Source organism: Leucoraja erinacea, chromosome 5, assembly GCF_028641065.1.
Source record: "Leucoraja erinacea ecotype New England chromosome 5, Leri_hhj_1, whole genome shotgun sequence".
Classification (NCBI taxonomy): domain Eukaryota; kingdom Metazoa; phylum Chordata; class Chondrichthyes; order Rajiformes; family Rajidae; genus Leucoraja; species Leucoraja erinaceus.
In genome coordinates this window covers 2,958,033-2,977,928 of record NC_073381.1, presented here as the reverse complement: position 1 = coordinate 2,977,928, position 19,896 = coordinate 2,958,033, and the positions used below count along the sequence as shown (strand labels likewise).

At 46.7% G+C, this 19,896-nt stretch overlaps 1 pseudogene; it reads left to right on the top strand.

Moving 5' to 3' along the window:
* The first annotated feature begins 5,945 nt into the window (after nt 1-5,945).
* Nucleotides 5,946-18,457, top strand: LOC129696897 (BEN domain-containing protein 3-like; annotated as a pseudogene).
* The last annotated feature ends 1,439 nt before the right edge of the window (nt 18,458-19,896 follow it).

The window sequence follows — 19,896 nt, the reverse complement described above, 5'->3', positions numbered from 1 at the left end:
TCTCGGACCCCTTCAACGATCCTGCCTTCCCCGCAAGTTCACGCCTGGCGCGGCCCAGCCAAGTTTACTACTTTGTGCAGCCCAGGCCGTGCTGACCCGGGCCAGACTCCCCACAAGCTGTGGAAAGGAACTCTTCCCCCTCTGCTTCCCACTTCACACAGTTCCAGGGTCGAAGGCGTGGCAGGTTCCGCAGAGCAGTCGCTACGAGATTGGCACTGCTCGGCCTAACCTTCGGCCTCCAAGACGCAGATACATTTTCGGGCCTTATTTTTGAGTAGAAAATAGCGTCTTGGACGCTGGGAAATATGGTAACATATAGCTATATAGCATATCCAAGTGTCATGTGTAGGAAGGAACTGCAGATGCTGGTTTACACCGAAGATAGACACAAAATGCTGGAGTAAGTCAGAGGGACATGCTGCATCAATGGAGAGAATGAATGGGTGATGTTTCGGGTCAATCCGAACCGTCATCCATTCCTTCCCTCCAGAGAAGCTGCCTGACCCGCGGAGTTACTCCAGCATTCTGTGACTATCTATATCCAAGTGTCAGGTGATAATCAAATCCTAAAATTTGTGCTGGTTTTGGCAGTCAAAATGCATAAACTGCATAAAATTAAAAAGGAAAAGGACTGGATAGAGAGGATGTTTCCACTAGTGGGAGAGGCTAGGACCAGAGGACATAGCCTCAGAATAAAAAGACAAACCTTTAGAAAAGAGATGAGGAATTTCTTCAGACAGAAGGTGGTAAATCTGTGAAATTCATTGCCACAGAAGGCTGTGGAGGCTGTCAATGGATATTTTTAAGGCGCAGATTGACAGATTCTTGATTACTATGGGTGCCAGGGGTTAAAGCAGGAGAATGGCGTTAGAAGGGAGAGATAGATCAACCATGATAGAATGGCAGAGTACACTTGATGGGCCGAATGGCCTAATTCTGCTCCTTGAACACATGAACATTCAGATTACAAGTCTTTTCAAAATCACTAAAATTGAATTCTTTCAGTACAAAAATCGACAAACTAGTCTCAAGGGAGCTGGTTTGTTACGTAGCTTTGGTAGATAATAATTTTTGTATATTTATCCATTCAAAATGTTTCCTCCGAGTAGACAATGAGGCCAAACGCAATAAGTTTGCCAACTGAGAAACATTCAAGCTTCTCAGAAATTAGCAGTTACACTCTCATTCTCATAGGAGCAAAGTACTGCAGATACTTTTATACCAAAGATGGGCACAAAGTGTTGGAGTAATTCAGCGGGACAGGCAGCAGCTCTGGAAAAGATAGGTGATGTTTCAGATCACAACACTTCTTAAGACAAAGGGTCTCGACTCGAATTGTCACTTACCCTTTCTCTTTTGAGATGCTGCCTGACCCGCTGAGTTACTCCAGCGCCTTGTGTCTATCATCTCATGCTCTTTAATCCCAGTATAGTGGGAACCATTTTCCAATGCCAGCATATGGGGACCTTGACATGCCAACTATACCAGACCCCGGTCCCCACTCCATCGATGGAAATGAGCAGCCCTGCTTGGTGGGAAGGGAGGAGAGAAGAGGGCCAAGCTCACCCATTGCTCAGTGGTCCCTACTCCCAGTGAGGAACCAACTCCACTCCATCTCTTCCAGTAGACCCCATTCCATTGAGGGATAAACTCCATGCCATCTCCCCCAGATGACCTCATTACATTGAGGAACTAACTCCACTCCATCTCTTCCAGCAGACCCCACTCCCAAATGTTTTTTTGTTTCAAAATAGACTTTATTCAGGTAATAAATATATATAATACATGAACCGCGCAAAAAATTCATCCAACATTTTTGGAGGCTATACAAATTATTCAATAATGTCTACATATATTGGTCAAATTTCACAAATCACCTTCCACCCTTGCCACTTATGTGGCCCTCTAGCGTGGGTTCCCTTCCCTTATTTTGAGGGACTTCTCCAACCCACCCTGTCCCCCATGTCCAGCAGCAGAAGGACCCTAGACTGTGGTTCACCGCCACCGAGCCTTGACGTTGGCTGCACCGAGCTTCGGTGCGTCCCTCAGCACGTACTCCCACAGTCTGCAGCGGGCCAGTCGGCAACATTCCCCGATGGACATCTCGCTCTGCTGGGTGGTGAACAACGCTTGGGCAGACCAGAGTGTCTTTCACCGAGTTGATGACCTTCCAGCAGCACTCGATGTCAGTCTCTGAACGCGTCCCTGGGAACAGTCCGTAATTCACAGAGTCCTCTGTGACGGAGCTGTTCGGAATAAACTGTGACAGGGACCCTTGCTTACCTCTCCAGACTCTCTTTGCGAATCCACACTCTGCAAAGAGGTGGGCAACCGTTTCCTCTCCATAGCAGCCATCCCGAGGGCAGCGTGTGCTGGTAGTGAGGTTCCGACGGTGCAGGAAGGATCTGACTGGGAGGGCTCCCCTCACCGCCAGCCAAACCAGGTCCTGGTGCTTGTTGGTGAGTTCTGGTGATGAGGCATTTTGCCAGACAAGCTGGGCAGGCTGCTCTGGGAACCACGCCACCGGATCCATGGAGTCATTTCCCTGCAGAGCCTGCAGGACGTTCCATGCTGACCACTGCCCGATGGACGTGGTCAAAGGTGTTGGTCTGGAAGAACCTTTCCATGAATGACAGATGGGGCAGCAATGTCCAGCTGACTGGCACATTGCGTGGCATCTGCGCCAGGCCCATCTTTCGCAACACCCGGGACAGGTAGAACCTCAGCAGGAAGTGACACTTGATTCCCACGTGCCTTGGCTATACGCTCCGCCTGATGCACGAAGGTGGCCATCAGGGTGAGGGCGACGTTGGGCACGCTTTTACCCCCTTTGTCTGCCGACTTGTGCATTGTGGCCTGTCGCACCCGGTCAATCTTTGACCCCCAGATGAATTGGAAGACGGCCCTGGAGATCTCTGTGGCATAGGAGGGAACGACAGGCCACACTTGCGCTGAGTACAGCAGCCCCGAGAGCACCTCACACCTGATGACCAAAATGTTCCCAGTTATGGAGAGGGAGCGTTGCTTCCACAGCTCCAGCTTCTACCCCACCTTGGTTATCCGCTCCAGCCAATTCTTCTCACCCGCCTCAGCCCCCCCCGAACCAGATCCCCAGCACCTTCAAGGAGTCAGGCTTGATGGTGAAGGGGACGGAAGATCGGTCAGGCCAGTTGCCAAAGAGCATGGCCTTGCTCTTCCTGCGGTTCACCCTGGCTCCCGTGGCCGACTCAAACTGGTCGCAGATGCTGATCAATCTGCGGACCGACCCTGGATCCGAGCAGGAGACGGCGACATCATCCATGTATAGGGAGGTCTTGACCTGAGTGCCCCCACTGCCTGGCAATGTCACTCCTCTTTTGCTCGTGTCCTTCCTGATGGGCCCGTCAAAGAGTTCAATACAACAGATGAACAAGACAGGGGAGAGAGGGCAACCCTGCCTGACTCCAGACCTGACGGGGAAGCTGTCTGATTCCCACCCATTGATTTGAATTGTACTACAGATAGAGCAGTTTGTAGGTATGTTACAAAACCTACCTGAATCGTCATTGGGAATCTGCCCTCAGCCATGTCGGCGTTTTGGCGCTGTTTGGAGGGGGCGGGTTTAAAACGCGATTTTTACTAGGCTGTACTAATCGCACATGTTCAGCCTAGTAAATCATTAACGAAAAATCGCTGCAAGACCCGGTCGCAAAAGGTATTATTAGTTTTATAGGCCTCGATAATATAGTTATAATAGTTTTAAAATTACTGTCTCATTCCGCAACCTCTCGCAGCCCCAGGGTTTTATAAAGCAAACAATTAAAGGTATGTACCTTATTTTTACATTAAATGGGGCATATATATAACCCTATATATCAAGTTATCTATAGCGAGTAGTTCATTTTGGGCTTTTTATATCCCGCAGTATTTTTCTCGGCATTTGAGGGCACTAATCCAGCGCGATGTCAACGTTCTAAACCAGCGCGTTCCACATGAACCCACTAGAAAGCCGATTTAAATGGGCATTTATTTACAGCAATTGAACACTAAATTCCTTCCATTTGGCCTATAAATTAATGTAAATTAGATATAAAAATCATGTTATATTGTGAATTATTTGTGAATAATCTTTGGACACTTAGGCTATTTAAAAATGTTAATCTTTCCTTAAGAAATGGGCTTCTGACTATCCAAGATCACAGCTTTTTTGTAATGTCCATTGAAAATCAATAGGGAACAAGATGCTAATTTCCGAGTATGAAAATGGTCATAACTTTTTTAATACTTGAGATATGAAAGTGAATTTGGTGTCAAATTAAACTTATTGTTATGCTTTATCTGATGGGATAAATTGCAGACTTGATTTTTTAAATCTCAAAATTTTGTAACATTGCTACAGTTTGATCCAATTTCTGATTCCCTCCCCAAATTCCATTTCAAAGATTCAAAGGTTATTTTATTGGTCACGTACACCTAGGTGTAGTGAAATGCTTCTTGCCAATGCAGCACATAAAGAACGAATAGACATAACAGTAATAAAGAAATGTAAACATAAAAACATCCCCCCACAATGGTTCCCATTATGAGGGAAGGCACAATGTCCAGTCCCCATCCCATGTCCACCCATAGTCGGGCCTATTCAGGCCTCCATAGTCGCCTTTACGGATGCCCGATGTTCCAGGCCGTTCTCGCCGGGTGATGGTGCTCCAGCGTCGGGAGAATCCTCTCAGCAACTTGGGACACCTGGAACAGCTGCTTCCCTTACCGGATACCGCGGCTTCCGAATCCAACAAGGCCGCGCCGGATGGAGCTCCACTACTGGTGATCTCAGCGAGAGATCCCAGGCTCCCGATGAAAATTCAGCGCCGCAGCTGGCCGCTCCACAGACCCACAGCTCCGCGATGTTTCATCGGCGGTCTTCAGCTCACCGGAGCTCCAGGGTGGCGACCTGGGCAAGGCATCTCCCGCTCCGCAATAGCGCTCCAGCGCTGTGCCACCGCCGCCGAAGCTGAGGTTCTGGGCGGTCCCCTCAGGAAACGCTGCTCCAGGCCCGCTGGTAGGCCACGAGGACGGGTCGAAAGTGCAGCCCGGAGAAAAGCTGCCTCTCTGACCAGGTAGGGACCCTGAAAAGTAGTTTCCCCCTTCCCCCACATAAAAAAGACTAGAACTCCGAAAACAAAACATTAAAACTCATTAAAAAGAGTGAAAAACGAACAGCTGCAGGCTGGGCAACCATACCACACAGGAAGGCGCCCCCAGAGGAGTTGATTTTGGAGAGCACGTCCCTCATGTGCGTGTGCGATATCCTGTTGAAGGCCTTCTCCTGTTCCAAGCTGACTAGGCAGGCATCCACCCGTCTGTCCAGCACGTAGGCAAAGGTATCTCTCAGCAGACTATTGTTATTATTTCACTATTATTGGGGTTTTTTTGTGTACGTGTGTGTAGGTAAATATATAATAATAATACATTTTATTTATGGGCGCCTTTCAAGAGTCTCAAGGTACACCTTACAAAAATTTAGCAGGTAGAGGAAAAACATGTAAGGGGAATGAAATAAATAGTAGAGACATGACTAGTACACAAAGTAAAGACAGAATACAATTCAAAACACAATATGAAGCAATTAATGCACAGATGAAAAGGGAGGGGGACGTGGGGCTAATATATGATCTATGTATATGTGTATTTTGTGAGTATGTGTATATATACACACACACTGAACTTTATTTTCTCGTTTATTATATTGTTTACAGTATACTATATTTACATATTCTGTAGTACTGCAGCAAGTAATAATTTCATTGTTCTATCTGGGACAAATAACAATAAAACACTCTGACTCCACCTCTCTCCATGCGTCTCTCTCTCCTTCCCTACCACTCTCTCCTTTCACCCTCCTTCCCTCCCTCCGTCTCTTTCAAAGATCCTATAGCCTTTGGTCTCTTTCTTTCTCTCCTTCCCTCCCTCCCAAGGCTGCGGAAATGACACAAAGTTACATCACGAAGCGGAAACCACGGAGAAAAACCCACGCAGAGAGAGACAGAGACAAACACAGAGACAGTGATCGCTGCGCTACAGGGAGCTCCCGCCCGCCCGCCCGCCCGTCACTCACCCACTGTGGGGCAGGTGTGCAGCAGGTAAGTGGCGGCCCCGCTCCGATGCACCTTTCAGGGGCCAGAGACAGAGGATTGTGTGCGACCAACGACACGTCCCGCAGCCTCATGGCGCCACGCACTCACTACGTGTCACGGCATCGGCTTCCCTTCGCATTTCACCCGCTCCTGCCATCAGTTTGTGATCACAGTGCAGTCGGCTCACTACCCCTCACCCTCTCACTCCCTCTCAGACAGCCTGGCTCTACCGTCGGGCACCTATATTTCTCCCTCTTTCTCACGCTCCCCTCCCGGTCACTACCAGCCCGCCCCCAGCTCTGCATTCATCCCACTGCACGAATCGTGATCACTCACAGGCAGCGTCACATGAAAGGTCACACACACACTCTCATACAGACACACACACACACTCACATACAGACACACACACACTCACACACACACACACACACACACGCATACAGACACACACACACACACACTCATACAGACACACACACTCACATACAGACACACACACACTCATACAGACACACACACACATTCATACAGACATACACACACACTCATACAGACACACACACTCACTCACATACAGACACACACACTTACATACAGACACACACACACTCACATACAGACACACTCACACACTCACATACAGACACACACACTCACATACAGACACACACACACTCACATACAGACACACACACACTCACATACAGACACACACTCACATAGATACACACACTCACATACAGACACACATTAACACACACACTCACATACATACACTCATACAGACACACACACTCACATAGACACACACACTCACAGACACACACACTCACATACAGACACACACACACTCACATACAGACACACACTCACATAGACACACACACATTACACACACACTCACATACAGACACACACACTCACATACAGACACACACTCGCATAAACACACAGACAGACAGACAAATACGCACAGGCGTGCACAGACACGCACAAACAGACACAAAAACAGGCAGCAACAAGTACAGAATAAGTAGAGAAAATAAAGTTTTTCTCACAAAAGAAAATAGTTTCAAAAGAACAACGTAACTAATTGTATAAGAAGGAACTGTAGATGCTGGAAAATCGAAGGTACACAAAACTGCTGGAGAAACTCAGCGGGTGCAGCAGCATCTATGGAGCGAAGGAAATAGGCAACGTTTCAGGCCAAAACCCTTCTTCAGATAACTAATTTGTTTATCTACCCATCCATTAATTGATTGATTAAGCGATTTATTTATTTATCTTTAGTTATTTATCTCTATTCATTTATTTAACTCTGCCATTTCTGCCTGAGATCAAGAAACAACAGCAGAATTGTTTCAGATTTCATTGGAAATCATTTTCAAGGAATGCATTTAGTGTGATCGCCTGACCACTGTGCTGACATCTTTAGACAGCTCAGGCAACAGTTTTGATGTTATTTACTGTTGTCAGGCAACCCAAAATCTTGAGATGCACTGAGAGCAGGTTTAGATTTATTACTGTTACATGACCAGGCTGTGTTTTGCATTCTATTCACTCAGATCAGATTACACCATACATAAATACAATCAAGTCAAACTCAAGTCCAATAGATAGATCAAATAAGTTCATAAGGTCATGTGAAAGGAGTAGAATTAGGCCATTCGGCCCATCGAGTCTACCCCGCCATTCAATCATGGCTGATTTATCTTTCCCTCTCAACCCCAATCTCGTGCCTTCTCCCCGTAACCCCTGACACGGACACTACTCAAGAATATCAATCTCCACTTTAGAAGTATCCATTGACTTGGCCTCCACAGCCGTCTGTGGCAATGAATTCCACAGATTCACCACCCCCTGACTAAAGACATTATTTTCATCTCCATTCTAAAGGTACGAAGGGAAGATACAGAGTGCTGAATATAGTTCTCAGCATTGCAGCGCATCAGTTCCATAGACAATGTCCAATGTCCACAATGGGGTAGAGGTGAATCGGACAGTACCCTTGAACTCAGAAACAGAGGGGAAGAAACTTCTGAGTCTGAAGCCGATAACTGTATCTTCTGCCGGACGGGGAAGAAACTGTTCCTGAGTGGGCCAAGTCTTTGATGTGCGCGCTTTCCAAGTGTGAAGTCAGATGGAGTCGATATCTTCTGGTCTGTGTGATGGACTGGGCTACATCCACAACTCTCTGCAGTTTCTTGCGGTCTTGGACAGATCTGTCCCTGCAAAGTGATTAGTCAGCAGTAGTTTTATGCCCATTGACGTTTGTAATTCATTTTAGTTGATTCATTTCTGAAGAGTTTCCATGTGGAAAATTTAGGGCTGTTTAGTATAGTTTAGAGATACAGCACAGAAACAGGCCCTGTGGCCCACCGAGTCCGAGACAAACAGCGATCCCCGCACACTAACACTATTCCTACACTCTAGGAACAATTTACAATCTTTAGCAAAGCCAATTAATCTATAAGCCCGCATGTCTTTGGAGTGTGGAAGGAAACCAGAGCACCCGGAGAAAACCCATGTGGGGGGGTATTGTCTTGTATTGCCTGGTTAGCACACAACGAAAGCTTTTCACTGTACGTCGATACATTTGACAATAACCTCAACTGAATGGAGTAGTTGTTTATTTGTGGAATTCTTTATTGCAGGTTTACAATGAACAGCACAGAAAAGGACGATGAGAGTGAATTCAGTACAACGTTCAGAGGTCTAAACCCTTCAGTCAGGAAGGATGAAGAATTGGAAAATGGAGACACTGGTAAATCCCTTTACACACATTGTTTTTTGATGAGGAGAATAATCAGTTTAGTTTATTGTCACATGTACCGAGGTACAGTGAAAAGCTTTTGTTGCGTGCTAACCAGTCAGCGGAAAGACTATACATGATTACAATTAAACCATCTATAGTGTACAGATATATGATCAAGGGAATAACATAAATAACATTTAGTGCAAGGTAAAGCCAGTAAAGTTCGATCAAAGATCGTCAGAGGGTTTTCACATTTCTACACCTTTTGCCCGATGGGAGAGTGGATAAGAGGGAGTGACCAGGGTGCGAGTCGTCCTTGATTATGCTGCTGGCCTTGCCGAGGCAGGGTGAGGTGCAGATGGAATCAATGGAAAGGAGTTTTTTGATGTAATGGGACTCGTGCCAAGCAAAGGCAGAGAGAAAATAGAGATTTTCGGACATTCTCATTGAGAGAGACTCGGTAATGTGTGGGCATGGATAATGAGGCAGAGACATGAATGGCTTTATTTTCAGACTCCTTTTATTTGTAAGAGCTCAAAGCAACAGGCAGTTTCATTAGTCTTTCTTTGTATTAGCTTTAGGTTTATTATTGTAAAGTGTCATGAGGTAAAGTGAAAAGCTTTATTTTGCATAGTGTCATACATCGTGGAAACAGGCCCTTCAGCCCAACTTTTTTTTTCTGTTTTTTTGTTAGAAGTAAATACAATAATGTGGTACCACAGTACCTAATACTTGTTGACATATTACATTTCATATACAACTTCTTATTTTTAATGTAATAATATAACAGGAATAAGGAAGGAAAGAATAGAAAAGGAGAGATTGACATAGAGTGGTGCGTGAAATAGAAAGATAGCCCGAAAGAAGAAAGAAGAAGTAGAAAGAGAAAGAAAAAGAGACGAAATAGAGAAAAAAAAAGCAAAAAGGAGATTGAAAGCGATATACCTATGTAATGTTCCTGGCCACCCGTCACCTGATTCTGAAACCATTTCTATGGTTTTGTTGCACCATATGCTTGTAAGAAGTCGATAAAAGGAGACCAAATCAATAAGAAATGGTCTTCTTTACCTGCTAGAAGGAGTCTCATTTCTTCCAAGATATGCCGTTTCCGACATGTTTGAAATCCACATTTTGAGCGTTGGCATTGGCGCATTTTTCCAACATTTAAGTATGAGTTTTTTTGCCATTATTAAACCATAACTAAGTAGAGATTTTTGAAACTTATTTAGCTGATTCCCATCGTCCATTGATCCAAAGATAATCATTTCTGTATTAGGTTCAAGTCTTCTATTAAATAGTTTGGTAAAAATTTCATTCCAGAATATATTAAGGTTTATACAGGAGACAAGAATGTGTTATAGTGGCATTCTCAGATAAGCATTTATCACAGATGGGAGAGATAGTTGGATAGATTTTATTCAGTCTAGTTTTCGAGTAGTATAATCTATGTAAAATTTTAAATTGAATTAAATTATGTTTTGCATTAATCGAACATTTATGTATGTATATCAGGTATTTTTTCCATGTTTCTTTCGAAATTTTTATCTGTAATTCTCGTTCCCAATCTGCTCTGATTGCCTCTGTCGATGGTGATTCTATATTTAAAATTATATTATATGTATGATATTAAATTGCATGAATCTGCCTTAATATTCATTGCTTCATCTAATAAATCTAGTTAGAATTTGATATCCTTGTATGTGTTTTTTTAAATAATCTCTAATTTGAAGGTATTTAAAGTATTGGTTATTTTTCAAGTTGTATTTTAATTGTAATTGTCGAAATGATAAAAATGTTCCCATTTGATACAAGTCTCCAATCCTTTTAATTTCTAATCTTTCCCAATAGGTATACGTTTTGTCAGTGAGAGATGGTTTAAATGAGGGATTATTTACTATTGGAGATAAAAGCGATAAGTTTCTTAATTTCAAAGTTAGTTTTATTTGTTTGCAAATTTGGATTGTGTTGTGGATAATTGGGTTCTTCTTATATATTGTGTTATTTAATTTTATCGGGGAGAAGAGGATCGCTCCTATATTAAAAGGAGAGCAATCCTCTTTCTCCATTCTTATCCATTCTACCTGTTGGGCAGAGCTGTCCAACCAATAAATTATGTTTTTAATATGTACTGCCCAGTAGTAGTATAAAAAGTTCGGGAGTGTCAATTCCCCAGATTCTTTAGGTTTACACAGGTGTTTTCTTTGGATTCTGTGTGGTCTGTAGTCCCATATGAAGTTTCTAATATTGGAATCTAATTTTTTTAAGATATGTTTTGGTAAGTATATTGGTATTGATTGAAATAGATATAATATTTGTGGTAGAAAAATCATTTTTATAGCATTTATTCTGCCTATTAAAGACATCGGCAAGGTTTTCCAGAATTGATTCAACGCATTCAATTTAGTTAATAAAGGCATAGAATTTGCGTTAAATAGTGATTTATATTTTCTAGTAATTTGGATCCCCAAATACTTGAATTTTTCTGTTGCAATTTTAAAGGGAAATTTTAACAGATGTGTCGAGTCTTGGGGTTTTAACATCATAATTTCACTTCTATTCCATCTTTATTCCTTCAGCCCAACTTGCCCACACCGACCAACATGTCCCATCCACACTTGTCCCATCTGCCTGCGTTTGGCCCACTTCCCTCCTAACTTGTCTTATCCACGCACCTGTTTAATTGTTTCTTAAACGTTGCGATAGTCCCCGTCTCAACTATCTCCTGGCAGCTCCTAATAGGAACCTGAGAGGTAGGGACAATTTACAATCTTTACTGAAGACAATTAACCTACAAACCTGTAGTTAACTACAAACATATTTGAATTGTGGGAGGAAACCGGAGATCCTGGAGAAAACCCACACAAGTCACTTGGAGAATGTACAAACTCCAAACATAGACAGCACCTGAGGCATGTTGGTCTGTGTGGGCAATTTGTGTGAAGGGTCTGTTTCCACGCTGTGTGACTACACTGTAAATGGATCGATTGTAATCATGTATAGTCTTTCCCTGAGTGGACGATACGCAACAAAAAAGCTTTTCACTGTACCTCGGTACACGTGACAATAAACTAAACTCAACTCTCCAGAAGCTTGCATTGTAGACTTTCTACGAGGCATCAGAGTGAAGTGAAATCTGAATTCAATAATGGATATAACTGAGAAATAAATGCATGTTTAGTTTAGTGATACGCCGTGGAAACAGGCCCTTCGGCCCATCGGGTCTGCGCCAACCAGCAATCCCCGCACATTAAAACTATCCTATTTACACTAGGGACAATTTACATTTATACCAAGCCAATTAACCTACAAATCTGTACATCTTTGGAGTGTGGGAGGAAACCGAAGAGCTTGGAAAAAACCCATGCAGGTCACGAATGTACAAACTCTGGCACTGTAAGGCAGCAACTCCACTGCTGTGCCACTGTGCCGCCCTTATAGTGGAATGATCAGAATAATGAACTGGTGCTTTCTGTCTCTCTCTCTCTCTTGCAGTAACAGACGTCAATATTGAGGTGGTCAAGACCGAAGTAAAGATGGAAGATGATGAAGATGAGGATGGTTTTAGCCCAGACACAGCTGCAGAAAACAGCATTGTACCCAACGCACTAAAACGGAAACCGATACACAATGGGTTTGGTGAGACGACCATAGACCATGAAAGCCCCATCATCTATAAATGGAGAAGACTTAACTGTGAGGTAATGTCATCCACACTGCAATCTAGCTTAACCGTACAAAGTTATTTTCATCTTAATGCTCTTTGACACGAATAAATGAAGCATCCACCTATCACTTGCCTGACTTTGCCCTGGCCTCGCCTCTCTTCCATCTTTCATTGCCCCACCACAATCACCACAAACATGGGCGTCACGGTGGTGCAGCAGTAGAGTTGCTGCTTTACAGCATCGGAGACCCGGGTTCCATCCTGACTACTGGTTCTGCCTGTACGGAGTTTGTACGTTCTCCCCGTGACCGCGTGGGTTTTGTCCGGGATCTCCAGTTTCCTCCCACACTCCAAAGACGCGGTTTGTAGATTAATTGGCTTCGGTAAAGATTGTAAATTGTCCGTAGTGTGTAAGATGGTGCTAGTGTACGGGGATCGCTGGTTGGTGTGGATTTGCGCTGTATCTCTAAACTAACCTAAACTAACCAATCAGTCTGATGAAGGGTCCCGACCCAAATGGTCAGCTCTCCATAGTTTCTATTAGAGATACAGCACGGATACAGGCCCTCTGGCCACCGAGTCTGCATCGACCAGCGATCACCCCGTACACCAACACTATCCTACACAATGGAGACAATTTTACCAAAACTAAATTAACCTACAAAGCTATACGTCATTGAAGTGTGAGAGCAGGTGGCGGAAATCCGGGGGGGGGGGGGGGGGGGACAGGGTGGGGACACGCCCCCCCCCCCCCCCCGATTTGAGATGTGGGGGACAGTCCCCCCCTCCCCCATTTTTTGTAATCCGTATTTTAAAACCCGGTGAAATCTCTGCTTTCCGCGAGACAGTGGGGGTAGGACTGCTGATGGACGAGAGAGACTTCGGTCAGCAGGCAAAGGGGGCGGGACATGATAATTCAGCGCGGTGATTGGAGGAGGGAGACGTGCCAAAGCACAGACCTGATCCGCAGCCAGGATCGATCCCGACTCTCCGGCGCTGTCCCGTCCCCACTCGAGTGTCCCCCCCCCCCTCCCTCCCCCCTCCACGCCCGGGGGTGGCCAGAGACGTCGGGAGTGAGACGGGAGCTGTGCCTCCAGGCCCACAACCAGCGCAGACAAGCAGTGCTAAACCCAGCTCAACTCTGCCTGTTCCGCCAGGTCAACCTACAGCCCTGCCTGGACTTGCAGGAAATATGGCCCAGGTGCACAGCCAGCGCGGAGAAGCAGTGCTGGTGTCCCGTCAGTCCAGGCAGGGCTGTAGGTTACCCCGGTGAGACAGGCAGAGTTGTGCTGTATTTAGCGCTGGATTGAGCCTCCGAAGTCTCGCGTGTGTGTGTGAGCGTGCGCATGTGCGCGTGGCCGCCAATAAATTTTGGCCCCCCCATATTTTGATAGCAATTTCCGTGCCTGTGTGAGAGCACCCGGAGAAAACACACATTGTCATGGGGAGAACATGCAAACTCCACACAGACAGCACCCCTAAGACTTCATGTGGATCATGAACATTGCAATGTATTTTAACCGTACAAAGATCTTTTAATCTTAATGTTGTTTGACACAAACAAATGCAGTATCTTCCTATTACTTGCCAGAATTTGTCCTGCCCTCAACTTTCTTCCAGCTTTAATTCCCCCACCACAATCAGTTGTAAGGAGGGTCCCGACCCAAAACATCACCCATCCATGTCCTTCAGTGATGCTGCTTGACCCGCTGAGTTACTCCAGTACTTTGTGTCTTTTTTTGTTAACCAGCATCTGCAGTTCTTTATTTCTACGTTTAACACTGGTGTGTGTTACTTCCTCATGTTCATAGGACGCAGGGGCAGAATTAGGTAATTTAGCCCATCAAGTCAACTCCGCCATTCAATCATGGCTGATCGATCTTTCCCTCTCAAACCCATTCTCCTGCCTTTTCCCCATAACCCCTGACACCCGCACCACTCAAGAATATGTCAAACCTTGCCTTAAAAATACCCATTGACGTCCTCCACAGCCGTCCGTGGCAATGAATTCCACAGATTCACTACCCTCTGACTAAAGAAATTTCTCCTTTCAAAAGGCACGTCCTTTAATTCTGAGGATCTCTGGTCCTAGACCCTCTGGAAACATCCTCTTTACATCTGCTCTACCCAGAACTTTTTTAATGCGGCTGTGACAATTAAATATAATCAATGATCCAATTATACTTTATTGTCACATGTACCTTGGTACAGTGAAATGCTTTGTTTTGTGTACAATGGTAAAATCATATAGCTGACCTTATATACTCCTCCAGGCCAAATGCAAATTGGAGGAACAGCACTTCATATTTCGCTTGGGCAATTCACACCCCAGTGGTATGAATATTGACTTCTCTAACTTCATACAAGCCTTGCCTTCCCTCTCTCTCCATCCCTCCCTGACCCTAGTTCTCTGACTAGTTTCACTATCCTTCTGATTAATTTTACTGTTTGTTTCCACGTTGTCACCTTCCCCTCAGCCAACAATGACCATTGTACATTTCCATGAGCAGCATCTGCTTTGATCGGTCCTTTTCACATCTTACTCTTCCATATCTCTAGACTCTGCCTGTCCCGCTGAGTCACTCCACCATTTTGTGTCAAGCTTCAGTGAATATTGGGAATCAGTGGCTGCAAGTATGAGAAGAAAGACACAAAATGCTGGAGTAACTCGAGGGACAAGCAGTATCTCTGGAGAGATGGAATGGGTGACGTTTCGGGTCGAGACCCTTCTTCAGACTGGTCAGGGATAAGGGAAGTGAGAGATATAGATGGTGATGTAGAGCAATGAATATGATGATATGCAAAAAAGTGACGATGATAAAGGAAAGGAAGGAATGGGTGACGTTTCGGGTATGTATTAAAAGAACAAATCAAGGCCAGCAAGGATGATCAAGGAATGGTGGAGCCCACAATGGTCTATTGTTGTCTGTGGAGAATGTGATAACGAGGGGGTAGGAACAGTGAAACTAAGCAGGACAGCAGTGAAACTAGCAGGATGACTAGGATGGGGGAGAGATGGAGAGAGAGGGAATGCAAGGGTCACTTGAAATTAAAGAAAGCAATATTCATACTCGGCGGAACAGGCAGCATCTCTGGAGAGAAGGAATGGGTGACGTTTCAGGTTCGAGACCCTTCAGACTGAGAGTCAGGGGAGAGGGAAACAAGATATGGAAAGGCAAGGTGTCAAAAGGAGAGATCAAAGGGGATGAGGCTCCCAAAAAATGTAGGATAGATCATTGTTAGCTAGGGGAAGGTGACAACGGGAAGAGGCCCAGGACAGACAGGTCAGTGTGGGAATAGGAGGGGGAGTTAAAATATTTAGCAACGTGAAGATTGTGTAGGTCTAGGTTCGTTGAAGCTTTTTCACTTTATTTCCCCAAGGACATGCTTGCCAGTTTGAGGGGCTCCAGCTCTTCCCAGAGGTTCCTGGAGGGTACAAGCAGAATGAGGGAAACCAGTGACGCTCCGTTGCTGGGGAACGACGAGACTGTGTGGGCTGGACCCTCCTTCGGGAAGCCCCTGTACGGCATCACGCACAAGATCTCGGACCGACGGAGCTTGCTAAAGGGAGAGAAGCAGTCGGCCACTGAAGGAGGCTTCTTCAACAGCCTCCTCCAGCAACACCACCTGACCGACGGCCACAAGAACTACTATAGCAACCTGTCGCCCCAGGCCACTGGAGCCGAGCCCACCCCTTACTCCCTGATCCACAAGATGTTCTTCACCCTCAATACGCTGAACTCCACCATGACCCAACTCCACAGCAAGATCGACCTACTGTCGCTGGAGGTGGGCCGCATCAAGAGGCACATCAGCCCAGGACAGTCGGTGCTGGACTTCCCACCACCGGCCGAATACCGGCTGAACAACAGCGAGCTGAAGCAACTCCTGGAGCAGAGCTCGTCCCCGGGGGACCTCTCCTGCCGCCTGCTCCTCCAGCTCTTCCCAGAGCTCTTGGCCGAAGACCAGGCTGACATGGGTTGCCAAGCGTGCAGCGCCACGCCCACGAGGAAGCTGGACACACTCCACCTACAACTCATCCGAAACTATGTGGAGGTTTGTTACCCGTCGGGCGGGAATGGAGACGTGTGGAGGGTGGACTGCCTTCCGCAGCTCAACGACTTCTTCAACAGCTACTGGGCACAGAGGGAGATGGAGAGCAGTCTGCAGATCTCCAAGGTGGTCAGCATCGACCGGGAAGACCATGACTTGGGGCAAACCCAGTCTAACAGCCATGTGGAGGACAACTTGCATGAGGAATCCCTGTCCTTGGACTCCCCCAGCAGCGTCAACTCGGACTTGGTGCTGGAAGCCCAGGAGATCAGTGAGTACCTAGAGGGGGCCTCGTCGCCCGGTGAATTTGCTGCCTTGCTCCTCCACCGCCTCTTCCCGGAGCTCTTTGACTTCAGGCGCTTGGCGTCGCAGTACAGCTGCCGTGGCTCTCCGGGCAAGCAAGCCCTGGACCCTCAGAAGATGCAGGTGGTGAGGAGATACTGTGAGATCTACTACCCCAAGGTGCGGGACGAGGAGGCATGGACGGAGCTGGTGGAACGGCGGCTCGACCAGGAGCTGGAGTGCGTCCACTCTGACGACAGCGACTCGGACAGGCAGAGGGACGAGAGCATTGGGACCTCCAATGCCTCAATGGTGGGCAGCCAAGAGAACTTCGAAAGGTCCACGCTCTGGTTGAAGAAGTTCTGGCTGAAGCCCGTGGACTTCAATCAGTTGGAGATACCTGCTCCGGACTTTGAGGTGCCCTGCCCGCAACACATCCTCGATAGACACCAGTTGAAGAATATCTACAAGAAAAGCCGGTCCTTCGGCAACTTTGCCTCCCGCCTGTTAGTGCAGTTTTTCCCCGAGCTCTTCACACCGGAGAATCTGAGGCAGCAGTACAACTGCAGCGGGACCCTGGGCAGGAAGCAACTGGACCCCGTGAGGATCAAGCTCATCCGCCACTACGTGCAGCTGATTTGCCCCAGGGCCAAACGTGAGAAGGCCTGGAACCAACAGTTTGTGCCCAAGTTGGATCAACGATGCCGCCGCTTGGAGGATCGGCGTGTCTATGACCAGCAGATAAAGAAGTCCATCTCCTACAGCGAAGGAGTGAAGGAAGAGCAGATGCTTGCAGCAACCCAGCCAGAGCAGGCCAAGAGAGACTCCGTTCAACCACAACCACAGGCAGCACAAGACCGGACAGAACGCTACAACCGAAACTTCTGCAAAGTCCCCCTTGAACAACTCAACGTCCCCACTGTCGATTTCCCCGTGGCCACCAAGCATCTACTGTCCACCGAGGATCTAAAGGACATAGTCCAGGACAGTCTGTCGATCGTGAACTTGTGCGCCCGGCTTCTGGTCAGGATCTTCCCCGAGCTGTTTACGTCCGAAAACCTGAGAGTGCAGTACAACCATTCGGGGGCGTGTAACAAGAAGCAACTGGACCCAGTGCGCCTGAAGCTGATCCGCCACTATGTGAAGGCAGTTTACCCTCCGGCCAAAAGTGATCAGGTGTGGAACTTGGAGTGTATTCCCAGCATCGACGAGAGGTGTAGAAGACCCAACTGGCGGAAGTCCAAGGTGACCGCAGACTCCAAGGATAAGAAACGCTAAACGTGACACACTACTCAAAAAGCTGGAATAACTCAGCAGGACGGGCAGCGTCTCTGGAGAGAAGGAATGGGTGATGTTTCAGGTCGAGACCCTTCTTCAGACTTTCAAACGTTAAAAGTTTCTCCCTCAGCCCTCTGCTTCGAAACTGGGGTTTTCTCTTCTCTATAAGGAGGTTCACCACAAAATAGTGACTCGTTTGTAAAGTTGACCACAGGGCAGATAAGTTTCGAATATCTTCTATACTATTACTAAAACCACTATTACTTGACCACTTCCGGTCTTCGTTGTAAATAAATTTGCACAAAAATGCTACTGTATATTGCTTGGATTTTTCCGCCATCTTACTCACCGTTCTGCTCTGCTCCAATCGCCCCATGTTTTGTTCCGATCGGTGCAATATTAGAAAAGTTATGAAGGTTTAAAAAAATCATGAGATCAGCAGATTGGTCTTCCCGCCTGTCAGTCACCATGAAGGTAACGCCCCTTCCGGTACCTGCTGGAGAATAAAGCCCCGCAGGCGTGGCTGAGTCCACAGTGTGTGCCCGCTGTGAGTCCCCATCAGACCCCCAACCCAAACCCTCTGGTCCCCCTCGCTGACTCCTGCCCCCCTCACCCTAAGCCTCTTCCCCCGTCTTCTCTCCGAGCTCTCTCCAACTTGTCCCTACACCCTTCCCCTGCCCCACACCCCTCCCCCCCCCACACACCCAACCCCCTCTCACACACACCCCTCCTTTCCCACACACCCCTCACAAACCCTTCCCCTGCCCACACGCACCCCTCTCCCCCAAACCTCCCCTGCCCTCCCCTGCTCACACCTACCCCCACACACACCCCTTATCCCCCCCACTTCCCATACATATACCCCCCACAACCCCTCCCACCCACAATCACCCGCTCACGCACCTACCCCCACACTCCCATCAAAAATCTGTCAATCTGCGCCTTAAAAATATCAATTGACTTGGCCTCCACAACCTTCTGTGGCAATGAATTCCAGATATTTGCCACCATCTAACTAAAGAAATTCCTCCTCATCTGCTCTCTAAAGGCATGTCCTTTTATTCTGAGGCTATGACCTCTAGCCTTAGACTCTCCCACTAGTGGAAATATCCTCTCCACATTCACTCTATCCAGGCCTTTCACTATTTGGGAGTGGGGTCTATTGGAAGAGATGGAGTGGAGTTGGTTCCTCAATGGAATGAGGTCATCTGGGAGAGATGGTGTGGAGATTATCCCTCAATGTCAAGTCAAGTCAAGTTTATTCGTCACATACACATAACGAGATGTGCAGTGAAATGAAAAGTGGCAATGCTCGCGGACTTTGTACAAAAAACAAACACCAAACAGAATCACATATTCTTTTACATATTACATATTGTGGGAGGAAGGAAAAAGGAAAAAAAACAATAAAAAAAAAAACAGTAGAATGGTACAGTAAAGAGTCCCTGGAATGGAATCCACAAGACCCCTACTGGAAGAGATGGAGTGGAGTTGGTTCCTCACTGGGAGTAGGGACCACTGAGCAATGGGTGCGCTTGGCCCTCTTCTCTTCCCTTCCCACCAAGCAGGGCTGCTAATTTCCCTCGATGGGAGTGGGGACCTGGGTCTGGTATAGTTGTCATGTCAAGGTCCTCATATGCTGGCATTAGAAAATGGTTCCCACTATACGGGGATGAATGAGCATGAGAAGATAGACTCAAAGTTCTGGAGTAACTCAGCGGGTCAGGCAGCATCTCAGGAGAGAACGGGTA